This window comes from Pan troglodytes, chromosome 9 (genome assembly GCF_028858775.2).
Source record: "Pan troglodytes isolate AG18354 chromosome 9, NHGRI_mPanTro3-v2.0_pri, whole genome shotgun sequence".
Lineage (NCBI taxonomy): Eukaryota > Metazoa > Chordata > Mammalia > Primates > Hominidae > Pan > Pan troglodytes.
The window spans coordinates 112,270,170-112,282,172 of NC_072407.2; the positions used below are offsets into that span (position 1 = coordinate 112,270,170).

General features: G+C 42.9%; 1 protein-coding gene and 1 pseudogene across 3 annotated transcripts in view; one reads left to right on the plus strand and one right to left on the minus strand.

The window, feature by feature from the left end:
• The window catches only part of RDX (radixin), a 114,396-nt gene extending 103,952 nt beyond the window's left edge, over nt 1–10,444 (minus strand). For all 3 annotated transcript variants that reach the window (XM_063784493.1, XM_003952017.5, XM_063784494.1), the window contains exon 1: nt 10,307–10,444. The gene's annotated coding sequence lies outside the window, so the exon portion shown is untranslated. The remainder of the gene's footprint in view (nt 1–10,306) is intronic.
• Nucleotides 118–4,282, plus strand: LOC129136376 (uncharacterized; annotated as a pseudogene).
• Nucleotides 10,445–12,003: the final 1,559 nt, after the last annotated feature.

Consider the following 12,003-nt stretch of genomic DNA (forward strand, 5'->3'; position numbering starts at 1 on the left):
CTCTTAAATGTCTTAAAAGTGGTCTTGCCCTGCCTCTTTTCCATACCTACTTCTCCTAAAGCAATATATTGTGCTCTTTTCCATACCTACTCCTTCAAAAGCAATAAAAGAGCAGTCATGGCAGCAACATACCCAGCAAGTCGTCTGGAGAGATGCTGCCAGCCAGCAAACGTCTCCCATCTCGAGAAAACCACTCATATGAGTATGTACTCAAACACAGTGCCACACATTAGAGACAAAATAGACACAATAAACATTCTCTCCTTTGTCTTTTAACTCTGAGGGTAACCCTCAGTCTCCTTTCTACCTAATGCAATGGAAAAATAGCCTCATGCTCAACACATTGAGCTCTGTTAGGTCAGTGGCACAAGACTCACACCTGTCAGGTGGTAAAACAGGTGTTATAAAGTCTAGTCCATGCAGTGCCTGCACTGAAGCATCAATAATTCATAGCAGATTGCCTGATTTTACTTTTGAGATACTCTTTTCCCTAAGCCTAATTTTAATTATTTTAAATTTTTTTCTGCCTTTTCGGACTTAGAAATGACCTCTGAACATAATTGTGGTCTCTCCAGAAACCAAAATATTCCAAGAGAACTCATCTGCCAATTTACTGGGAGAAAGCTGCACAACAAAGAACAGTATAAACTGAATAAGGCAACTCTGGCAGTCCAATCAACACAATAATGGAATCTACTAAAGAAGTTCTTAATCATTTTATTTTTCCTGCATGGGCCCTGCTGGTGAAGCCTATGAACTCTTTCTAAGAAAAGTATTTTTAAATGCATAAAATACATGCACAAAATACAGAAAATTACAAAAGAAACCAATTACACTGGAATATGATTATCAAAACATAAAAAACACAAACCTTGAGTAATATATATGCTTTTTTAATACTTTAAGTAACAGTTAAGTTATTTCGAGACAGCTTTAATGTATTCCAAAAGTATCTACCGTTTCTATTAGAAACAGTCTCTGGGCTGGTTATGGTGGCTCATGCCTGTAATCTCAACACTTTGGGAGACCAAGGCAGGAAGATGGCTTGGGGCCGGGAGTTCAAAACCAGTCTGGGCAATCTACAAAAAATAAAAAAATTAGCTGTGTGTAGTGATGTGCACCTGTAGTCCCAGCTATTCTAAAGGGTCACTTGAACCCAGGAGTGATGGTGCCACTGCACTCCAGCCTGGGCAACAAAGTGAGATCCCATCTCTATAAAAAATAAAAATTAAATTAAAAAATAGACGACACAGTCTCTGGTACTGTACTGCTAATGCTGATGTTGTCTATACTCATAACAAGAAAATGTAAAAATAAAGATGTAACTTTTTCCCCATTCAAGGTCATAGGTCCCCGGGTTTAAAACCTTTAATATACAAAGAACTATGCTTATTATGCTGTTAGCTCAGTGTTAATAAATTTTATGGCAATAATAATGCACTTTTACCTATATAATGACATGTCATCCCGTCATCCCTAAGTGAAGCAAAGAGGACAAGAATTTTTAGCTCCATTTTGCAAGTAAAGAAATAAGGCCAAAAGCAAGAAGGGTAGTGAATACAGGGAGCATCTGTAGAATGCTCACTCTCCACTCTGCCTACACTTCCTATCTTCACAATAACTGCCCTCCCCCTTCCTGCCCAAGACAGGTGTTACAATCTCTCATTCTTCTAAAAAAGAAATTAAGATTCAGATAAATGACTTGCTCAATGTCAGGGGGCTACTTAACAAAGACATAAGTCCTTTAAAATCCTAGTCTTGGGCTCTTTTGATTATCTTATTCTACTTTTCTCAGATACCATTTTAGACAAGTTCATTCGAAACAATTACTAGGGCTTTTCAAGAAGTAGGCTATTAAAGCTCTCTATTGTTAGCAGGTCAAGAGACTACCTCTAAAGATGTTTTAAGTGCACATTAATAACTAGTATGATCATCTCTGTAAATGGATTTCCTGTAAGGGTGAGAGGCAGTTTTAAATAAGATATTAAGTCTTGCTCATGTAGAAATGATTTCTGGTTTAATGATATTTTCAAGGAAATGAAATATTCAACGCTTGAGTAATATACATGTTACTGAAAATGCAAAGCAAATTTCTAAAATTTATAAAGCTGAACTGCAATATTAACACTAAAGTTTTACACTGAGTTTGGGATCTCTTCTAAGAGTTTTGTAAATTTAAAAAGGAAAATCATACCTGTATTGTTCCTAAGGTGAGCAGAAAACAAAATAATACACTATCATTTGCAATTATTAAATACTAAAAGGTAAGAAAGCTAAATCCAGTTCAACTTCCTCATTTCACTCTTAAGAAAACATTAAACATTCACATAAAAATGTTTAGAAATGGGAAAACAAAGATGGGTTCATGCAAGTCACTTATATAACAGGAAAGAAGCAAACACAAAATAATTCTCACAAATAATTCTACCCTTAATGTGCTTTGAAACATCAGATATTATGGCTTATTTTCAAAACAGAACAAAGTCAGTACGTTTCTTAAATGTCTTTATAATTAGACAATATTCTCTAACACAGTCAACGAGGCTATATGGCAGTTCTATTGCTATAAAAAAATTAAGCTTCTAATTTTCTAGATATTAACTCCCTTTTCTGAAAAACTGATACAATGCCTGGTTCACAGTTCGGCCTCAAAATGTCTGTTGATTTTGTTGGTGAATTAATCTTACACATAATACTAGTTTTAATTTTTCTGTTAATTAGTGTCAAGGGCAATAGTTTCCTCTCTTTTTTTATGTTGTAAAATGACCAAACTAATAAGCATCACTAAGAAGAGAGAACCAGCATGAACATGGGGAACAAAAAAAGCTCCTTACAGCTGGGCGTGGTGGCTCACACCTGCAATCCCAGCACTGTGGGAGGCCCAGGCGAGCGGATCACCTGAGGTTGGGAGTTCGAGACCAGCCTGACCAACATGGAGAAACCCCCATCTCTACCAAAAATAAAAAATTAGCCGAGCGTGGTGGTGCATGCCTGTAATCCCAGCTACTTGAGAAGCTGAGGCAGGAGAATCACTTGAACCTGGGAGGCCGAGGTTGTGGTGAGCCAAGATCGCGCCATTGCACTCCAGCCTCGGCAACAAGAGCAAAACTCTATCTCAAAAAAAAAAACTTTTTACAACTAGGCCTCCCAAATTCAAGCCTTAACCATCTCTATCCAAAACTGTTTTAATAATTTCAATTAAGTTGACAATCAAATTAAAGGCCAGATAATTTGACACACTTAATGATAACTGTAATTACCATGCTGCTTGTTGATTAGATATTAGCAGTAAGCTTTCTGGTGATATATACTAACTTTGCTAAATAGCCAAACTAAGTTTTTATAGTTTTTCTAAGTCTAGAACCTATAAACAGCTTAAGTATCAGGAGTCCTCACAATGGCTAAGAAAATTTAATCCAAGCCAAAGGGATCTAAAGTCAATTAACCACAGCTGAGATTTTCTATGTTCCCATTCTCCCTTTCACTCAGAGTCCTTATGTTGACTGGGGGCGGTAGCTCACACCAGAAATCTCGGCACTTTGGGAAGCCAAGGCGGGTGAATCACTTGAGGTCAGGAGGTCAAGACCAGCCTAGCCAACACGGCGAAACTCCGTCTCTACTAAAAATATAAAAATTAGTCCCGTCTCTACTAAAAATATAAAAATTAGTCAGACGTGGTGACCTGTTTGGTGGTGTGCATCTGTAGTCCCAACTACTCGGGACGCTGAGGCAGGTGAATCGCATGAACCCAGGAGGCAGAGGCTGCAATGAGCTGAGATCATGCCACTGCACTCCAGCCTGGGTGACAAAGTGAGACTGTCTCAAAAAAAAAAAAAAAAAAAAAAAACAAGGGTCCTTACGTTGCATTAATGCATCCACGTTATTCCATGTACTCACCAGGATTTTTTGTTATAAACAAAAATACCCACTCTGGTTAACTTATTAAAAGATTATCAGTCAATTTACAAAAACAACAGGAAGATTAAACAAAGAAAAAAAAAAAACAAAGGAAGCAAGAAACATCCAGAATTCACAGCAGAGAATACTGTGCTTAAAATGCTGCTGCAAGGAGTATTAATTAACTTATACACACTACTGTGACACTTAACAGGCCAGGTGTGGTGGCTCACGCCTGTAATCCCAGCACTTTGGGAGGCTGAGGCGGGAGGATCACTTGAACCCAGGACAGCCTGGGCAACATGGTGAGACCCCGTGTCTACAAAAAATAAAAAAGCCGGGAGCGGTGGCAAGCTCCTATAGTTCCAGCTACTTGGGAGACTGAGGTGGAGGGATCACTTCAGCCTGGGAGGTCAAGGTCACAGTGAGCTATAATCAAGCCACCGCACTCTGGCCTGGGCAACAGAGACAGTCTCAAAAAGAAAAAAAAAAAAGCACTTAACACACTTTATGAATACAATATGGCACATCTATCTGCCCATTAGAGTGAGAACTCCTCAGTATTTTACTCATCTTTCCATTCTCAAATGCAAAGAGTATGTGGCATATAATAACTGTCTGAATGTACGACTGACACCTTAAAGCAGTGGTCGGCAAACTTTTTCCGTAAAGGGCCAGGTAAGTAAACATTATAAGCTTTGTAAGCCACACAGTCTCTGTTGAAACCATTCTACTGTTGTAGCAGGAAAGCAGCCATAGATAATATGTAAACAAGTCAGCTACGATGTGTTCAAATAAAACTTCATTTATAAAAACAGGCAGTAGGCTGGGTTTAGCCCATGGACCACAATTTGCCAAGTATTTTAACAGGAATCAACACTTTTCCTTTCATAATTTAACTGAAGTTGGTACCTACAAAGATATGAGCTCACTACATATGACTATCTGTAATGGATCAATTTTGGATATGACTTTGGGTGGGGGTAAAAAAAGGACCGAAGACATGTAATATAGATGAATAATGAAAATAACAGGGCTGGGTGCAGTTGCTTGCACTTTAGGAGGCTGAGGCAGGAGGATCACTTGAGGCCAGAAGTTTGAGACTAGCCTGGGCAACATAGTGAAACTGTATCTCTAAAAAAAATTAAAATCAGCCAAGCATGGTGGTGTGCACATGTAGTCTTAGCTACTCCAGAGGCTGAGGTGGGAGGACTGCCTGAGCCCCAGAGTTCAAAGCCCTGGAGTTCGTGGCATGGAGCTATGATCATGCCACTGTACTCCAGCAGCAGAGAGGTGACAGTGACGGAGAGAAGGAGGGAGACAGGGAAAAAGGGAGGGACGGAGGGAGGAAGGAAAAAGAAAAAAGAAGTATCTATTGGGAACAGAGTTGGAAGAAAGGGCAATTCCATTACCCTTGCCAGTTGACTGGTTAGGTATAGAATGTGCCCCAATCCTGGCCAATGAGGCTCGAAAGACATCTGTTTGGGGGTTTCTGGAAACAGTTCCTCTTATTCCTTTGGATATTGCCCTGTCTGGATGGGATGCAGCAGCCAAACTGGGACAAGGGGCTAACTGTAGGCTTGACCTCCCAGGCTCAAGTGATCCCCCAACCTCAGCATTCTGAGTAGCTGGGACTACAGGTCCACACCACCGCTCCTGGCTCCTTTGCAGCAGCCAAATTGAGATGGGGAAGGGCTGTCTTAGTATGAAGTTAGTAGGGAAAATCACAGGGAAGAGAGTTGGAAAGAGAAGGAGTCCTTGATGTCATTATTGAATCATTCTTGAGCCTCTGGACTTTTAGTATGTAAGACATTAAATTTTGGCCAGGCATGGTGGCTCACACCTGTAATCCTCCCAGCACTTCAGGAGGCCGAGGCAGAAAGTCCAAGGCAGGAAGTCTGAGGCAGGATGATCATTTGAGACCAGCCTGGGCAACATAGGGATACCCCATATCTACAAAAAGGCTTTTTAAAAAATTAGTTGTTGGCCAGGCACAGTGGTTCATACCTGTAATCCCAGCACACTGGGAGGCCAAGGCGGGCAGATCACTTGAGGTCAGGAGTTTGAGACCAGCCTGGCCAACATGGTAACACCCTGTCTCTACTAAAAATACAAAAATTAGCCGGGCCTGGTGGCATGTGCCTTAAATTCCAGCTACTAGGGAAGCTGAGGCAGGAGAATCGCTTGAACCCTGGAGGCAGAGGCTGTAGTGAGCTGAGATCATGCCACTGCATTCCAGCCTGGGCAACAGAGCGAGACCCTGTCTTGGAAAAAAAAAAAAATTAGCTGGGCATGGTGGCACACGCCTGTGTTGGCAGCTACTAGGGAGACTGATGTGGGAGGAACTTAAAGGATCACTTGAGCCCAGGAGGTCAAGGCTGCAGTGAGCTGTAATAGTGCCACTGCACTCCAGCTTGGGTGACAGAGGAAGACTCTGTTTTCAAAAAAAAAATGAAGAAAAAAATGACATTAAATTTCCTCATTGTTTAAACCAGTTGGAGAATCTTCTGTTATTTGATGCCAATGCATCTTAAAGGATCTAAGGGCTCAAAACTGAAGAGCGCTCACTTCACAAATTTACCTGCAGTCAGTCCTAGTTGACTTAAACTTTTCACAAATAAATTAAAAAAAAAAAAAATTTAAGGTCCTGAAAGCCATAGAGATTATCTACAACTCAGAAGAAAACAGTCCATTATCTCAATTACTAATAGCTTTATAAATTCTATAATCTTAGAGAAAATAAACAATGAAGTACCTGTTTCTTCAATACTGTATCTAAAATATCCTTTCAACAGGATGTTTTTTCTAAGGAGTTGGCAAACTTTTTTTGTAAAGAGCAAGATGTGGCTATTTCCCACACCAAATTATAAACCTCCTTTTTTAAAAGACACCATTTCTCATTGTCAACTATATGCCATATGCTAGAAAACAAAAAGTAAACTTCATCTTCAATCATTAATCAAGAAAATCTGTACACAAACAAATTTGCACATACACTTGAGAATTAGCGTAGGGAATTCTATTGTGTGCTTTTATTCAAATGATGAAAACATGAGAAATATGATTTACTCAACGTTTAACACAAGTTAATAAGCATCCTTTCAATGTCTGTTATAACAAGACTTTAAAATCACAAATAAGGGATATAAAGTATATGTTTATCCCTGCATACCTACTGGCATTTTCTATAAACAAGGAATTGCCAACAGCAGCTACCTATGGAAAACAGGACTGGGAAAGGGGCTGGGGTGTTCTAGGGAGTAAGGAGGACTTTGACCTTTTCCTTGACATTTTTCTGAGTTTTTAAACTTTGCCATAAAATATATCACTTTTATAGTTGTTTTAAAATGGCTTAAGCTATACATTCAATATAAAGATATACACCAGGAACTTAAAGTAGGAAAAGCAGGATTTCTCTAAAATAGGCTAGAAATTGAGGAACTCTCTGGGGCCAGATTGGACACTTCTATCATCAAAGCGGTACGCACACCCTGGCTGCAGCAGTCAAGGAAGTTACCAAAACAGTCTTCAGCTGGATCAGTAATGCCATGAGACTTAAAATAATCTTTTAAGGGTAGAGTCCATAGCAACCCAATCCAGCTCCACTGAATCTTGTACCCCAGGGGTAGTATCAGTTAAGTACCACCTGCCAGCTCGTGGTCTGCAGGAAGGTTCCTGCCACCCAACAGTGACTTGCTTGACTTCCCCGATGCACAGAAGTAACACGAAATTATATTTATCTACACCTTACATATAAACTCCAGCAGCATATAGCTCAGTTTTCACAACCTTAATAAAACATATTTTTTTAGACTTTGGCCTACAGGAAATATTGGTTAAAATTTGACCCCGTTTTTAAACATTAGTAGCATAAATTAAAATGCATTAAATTAAAAATGGATGAAAAAACAAGACTCTCACCATCATTTACCATTTCAGACTATTATATCAGATCACACATAGTAGGTTAAAAGATTGAGAACTGAAAGCAAAATAAAAATATATAAAGACTTTCACTTCAACAGCCTGCCAAAGATAAAAAATGAATAATAAAATCCAATTCTGGCCGGGCGCAGCGGCTCATGCCTGTAATCCCAGCACTTTGGGAGGCCGAGGCCGGCAGAACGCCAGAGGTCCAGGAGTTCCAGACCAGCCTGGCCAACATGGCAAAACCCCGTCTCTACTAAAAATGCAAAAATTAGCCGGGCATGGTGGCGCACGCCTGTAGTCCCAGCTACTCGGGTGGCTGAGGTACAAGAATCACTTGAACCCAAGAGGCGGAGGTGCAGTGAGCCGAGATCATGCCACTGCATATCACCCTGGGAGACAGATCGAGATGGGCTAACTGGATTAAAATAAGCATCAGTTTCATTAAAAAGGACTAACTTGAAGATAAATCTTTTGACTCTAGCTCTTTAGAGGATCTAAAGTGACCTTGATGGACAGTGGAAGAAATCACAACATGGAATTCCTTGAGTAAAAATTTATCGACTTAAAAAACAAATCCAATTCTGCTTTTGGGAACAGTGAACCAATAAACAAAAGACAACGCGTTCCCCATCCCGGAGACTAATGAGACTCAGCAAGGGAGGGAAACAACAGCAAAGTCTGTCATTTCTTACCAACAAAAGGAAAGTAATCAATTTGACTTTCAGTTAATTAACCACAATTTCAAAAAAAAAAAAAAAAAAGGACAGACTCAACGTATTTTCCCTACACCCAAATTAATTACATCTATTCTACAGCTACTTCTGAGACTCTCCTACATACTCTTCCATGTGTGGGGATACAGGAGTGAACAAAACATTGTATGTGATTCCTAAGGTCAAGAACTCAACGTTTTTTCAATGCCATAATCAAATTCTGTCTCATTTAAATAAAACTGTAAAGAATGCCAATGTCTATTCATTCCTTGCTAATAATATACCAACTGTTTATTAAATTCCATCATATATAAAAAAGCGATTAAGCAAAGAAAGTCACTGCAATCGTCTTTACAGCATACGATTAACTTCAAAAGGAGTGTTTTACATGTTGCTGTATTTGAAGGAAAGTATTATTAGTCTCTGGAAGATAAAGCACACTGGGGAAAGCAAAGAAATTCTGAAAATAAAAAACTGCATCCTGAATATTAGTCTCCTTTCTCAAATCCAGTGATGCTGTTTTGGCAAATGGATCAAGCCATTATTTATCCAGCAACATGAACGGGGTAATTGTTCCTTCTTAGCTCCATCAGTCATATAAAAGAGTATTTAGTGTTCTAAAAAAAAAAAAAAAGAAGTATGCTCCTTAAACAATAGATTACAATGTCTATGTCAAAGTACTCGTTTATCAAATAAACCCTTATTATCTTAGGCTTTTATATTTACATCCTGCCAGTCTTAGAGCCACAAGAATGCCATCGAGTTCCTCAGCAACGTGTCTTCTACCAAAATCTCAAATGTATTTTAAAATGTATTTTTATGAAGTTGACTTTTAACACATTTCCAACCTGGTAACTACTCTTTAAGGAAAAAAATATATATATTGGGAATGTCTGAAGAAACATGACGTCTGTCTAGGAAGTGATGTAGTCTGTTAAAACTGAAAAAAAACAAAAACAAAAACGCACTGCCCCCTTTCAAAGTTAGTCCGGGAATTGAGTTTAGAATCCTTTAAAGGAAAAGAGGGATATCATGTACTGAACTTGTCTGGTGGGGTCTGAGACACTAAAACTGAGCGGCCTCAAGGGCCCGAGAAAGTTACAGGGCTCCGAGAGCTGCAACAGCAGCAGGTAGAGCTGCGGCCGGGAACCGCGGCCCCGGCCTGGCGGGTGCGAGCGGCGGGAGCGGCTGGCGCCCCAAAGCCTGTCATGCAATATCCCCTTTGCCACTGGGGCGGAACGCACGCTCTCTAGTAATTCAACACCCCTCCTTTCAAACTGGAGGCCGGGGAACAAGTTCTAATAAATGCAAAATCGAATTCTACCTACGCTGAATATCTGGATTTTCAAACAACCCTTGGGACCATGCCAGCCCGGGCCCGGGGCCCAGTCCAGGCAGCGGGAGCCCACCGTCCCCAGGGCGCTGGGGGTCCGACACCGGCGCTGAAGGCAGACTCCGCGCCCCGAGGAAAGGAGAATCCCGCGGCGGCGAAGGTCGACTTTGGCCCGGCCAGGCACGTTCGGGCCGCGGCTCAGCCACGACTCGGGCAGGGCCTCGCGGCCCCTGCCAGCCCCGGGAGGAGCCTGGCCGGCCGGGCCGTTACCACAGTGGCGCCTCGGCCAGCTGGGCGCGAGCGGAGGCGCGCCAGGCCCTGGCGGCGGCGCCACGGCCGGGCAGCACGGGCCCCGCAACTTCGCGCCGCCACCTTAGCGTCTCCGGAGGAACCGGGAGCGGGGAGTGGGGGAAGGGAGGGCGCCGCGCCTTACCCGGAGAGCGGGCGGCTTCTGCCCGCCGGCGTGTGGCTGGGGCGCTGCGCGGCTGCGACAGGGAGGGAGAAGCGGTGGTGCGAGCGCTGGGCCGCGGGAGACGAGAGGCGGCGCCGCCACCGCAGACAGCTCCGCAATATGGCCGCTCGGCGCCTCCGCGGGGAAAAGGCGGGGCTGCCCGGCGCCCCCCGCCTCCCCCTGCCGGCCGGCCGTCCTCGCGCCGCGGACTGAGCGCCAACGCCGCCGCTGGGGGCCGCCCCCGCCCCGCCCCTCCCGCAGGCTCGCAGCCGCAGGCCTGGCTCCGGGCGTGGCCGGGGGTCGCGGTCTGGGGCCGGCCAACGCGAGGTGGGTGGCTGCGGGCTCGGGAGCGCCCAGGGAAGTAGGGCGAATGCGCCGGAGGGTCGAGCCCTTCCAGAGAGCGCTGGGCTCCAGCTAAACCTGCGGTCGAGGGAAGCGGAGCCGCCCAGCCCAAAGCTCGGAGTGTGCCCGCCGCCTCCCCAACGAGTGGAAACTTGAAACTCCCGCTGGTGCCAGCAAACTCACTGAGGGCGTTGCCGTCGCCCCCAGAGGAGGAATTCTTCCCAGAGGGAGCCGGGGACCAAATGAAGCGTGAGACTTGGCTGTTAGGTTTGAAGATCCTGGACTGGGAAGGAGAAAAGGGCCTACCTGAGCGGAATTTAGATTTGCAACAAAGAACGTTTCCATTATTTTGGCAGGTTTTAGCCAACTAGAAAAACTTAATTTTTCAGCGACAATTTTTAAACTTCACCAAAACCTCAATGGATAAGACCCCAAATCAGGAGTGCAAATTTCAATCCAAGCAAGGATGTGTGATAATTTTTTATTACCAACGACATGCTTTGGCAGTTGGAAGGAGTGGGTTAGCAAGAAAAAGTTGGAAGTAGGGCCCCAAAGAGCCGCCAAACCTACATAATTCTAGATTTAGAGAAAGTTAGGCATTCGATCTTAAGACTAAGTCTAGCCCACTCACTTTAGTTAGTGGCTGGGATGAGACAGGAAGCTCCTGACTTCTGGATCAGTCTTCTGTCATCTAATCCATGCTGAGTCCCCTCTCAGTATTGTCTGCTGGGATGATTCAGGGAGCAAAACTTGCTATGAGTATACAAACAGCAAGCGCACAAAATCAGATTCGCCTGGCTTGCCCTGTTTGCAATACTTTTTTTAGCTTATCTTTTGTGAACAAACTTTAGATTCAAATAACAAAACGCCTGAGTATACTTACTTTTATAGGACAAATAACTCCTATACTTCCTGCCTTAGCATTTACCTTAGGTGAGACAGTAGCTTTTCCAGGAAATATCTGCAAATCACTTTCACTAGCCTGCCTCTTCAGTGAGTTTCCACTATTGCCCTTTGAGACCTCTCCGAACAATTAAAAGCCCCCAAGAGACTCAAGGGTTAAACTCAAGGGCCTTTAGATAGCAAATTCCTCAAGGATGGGAACCAGGTGTGTGATTTGCGACCAAATAGGTTCTTGTGGTTCTTAGGGACCACCAAAAGATCACTCCTTACCTCTCCCTAGGGTGCAAGAATTATCCTGGTTATTGTTCAGCCTACCACATCGGGTTGCAGGCATAGTCAAAGTATTACGTAATACTTCCCATGAAGTAGGTAAGAAAAAAAAGTATTATGTAAATTCCTACATAGTACACTAATCAAATGAAATTATATAACAC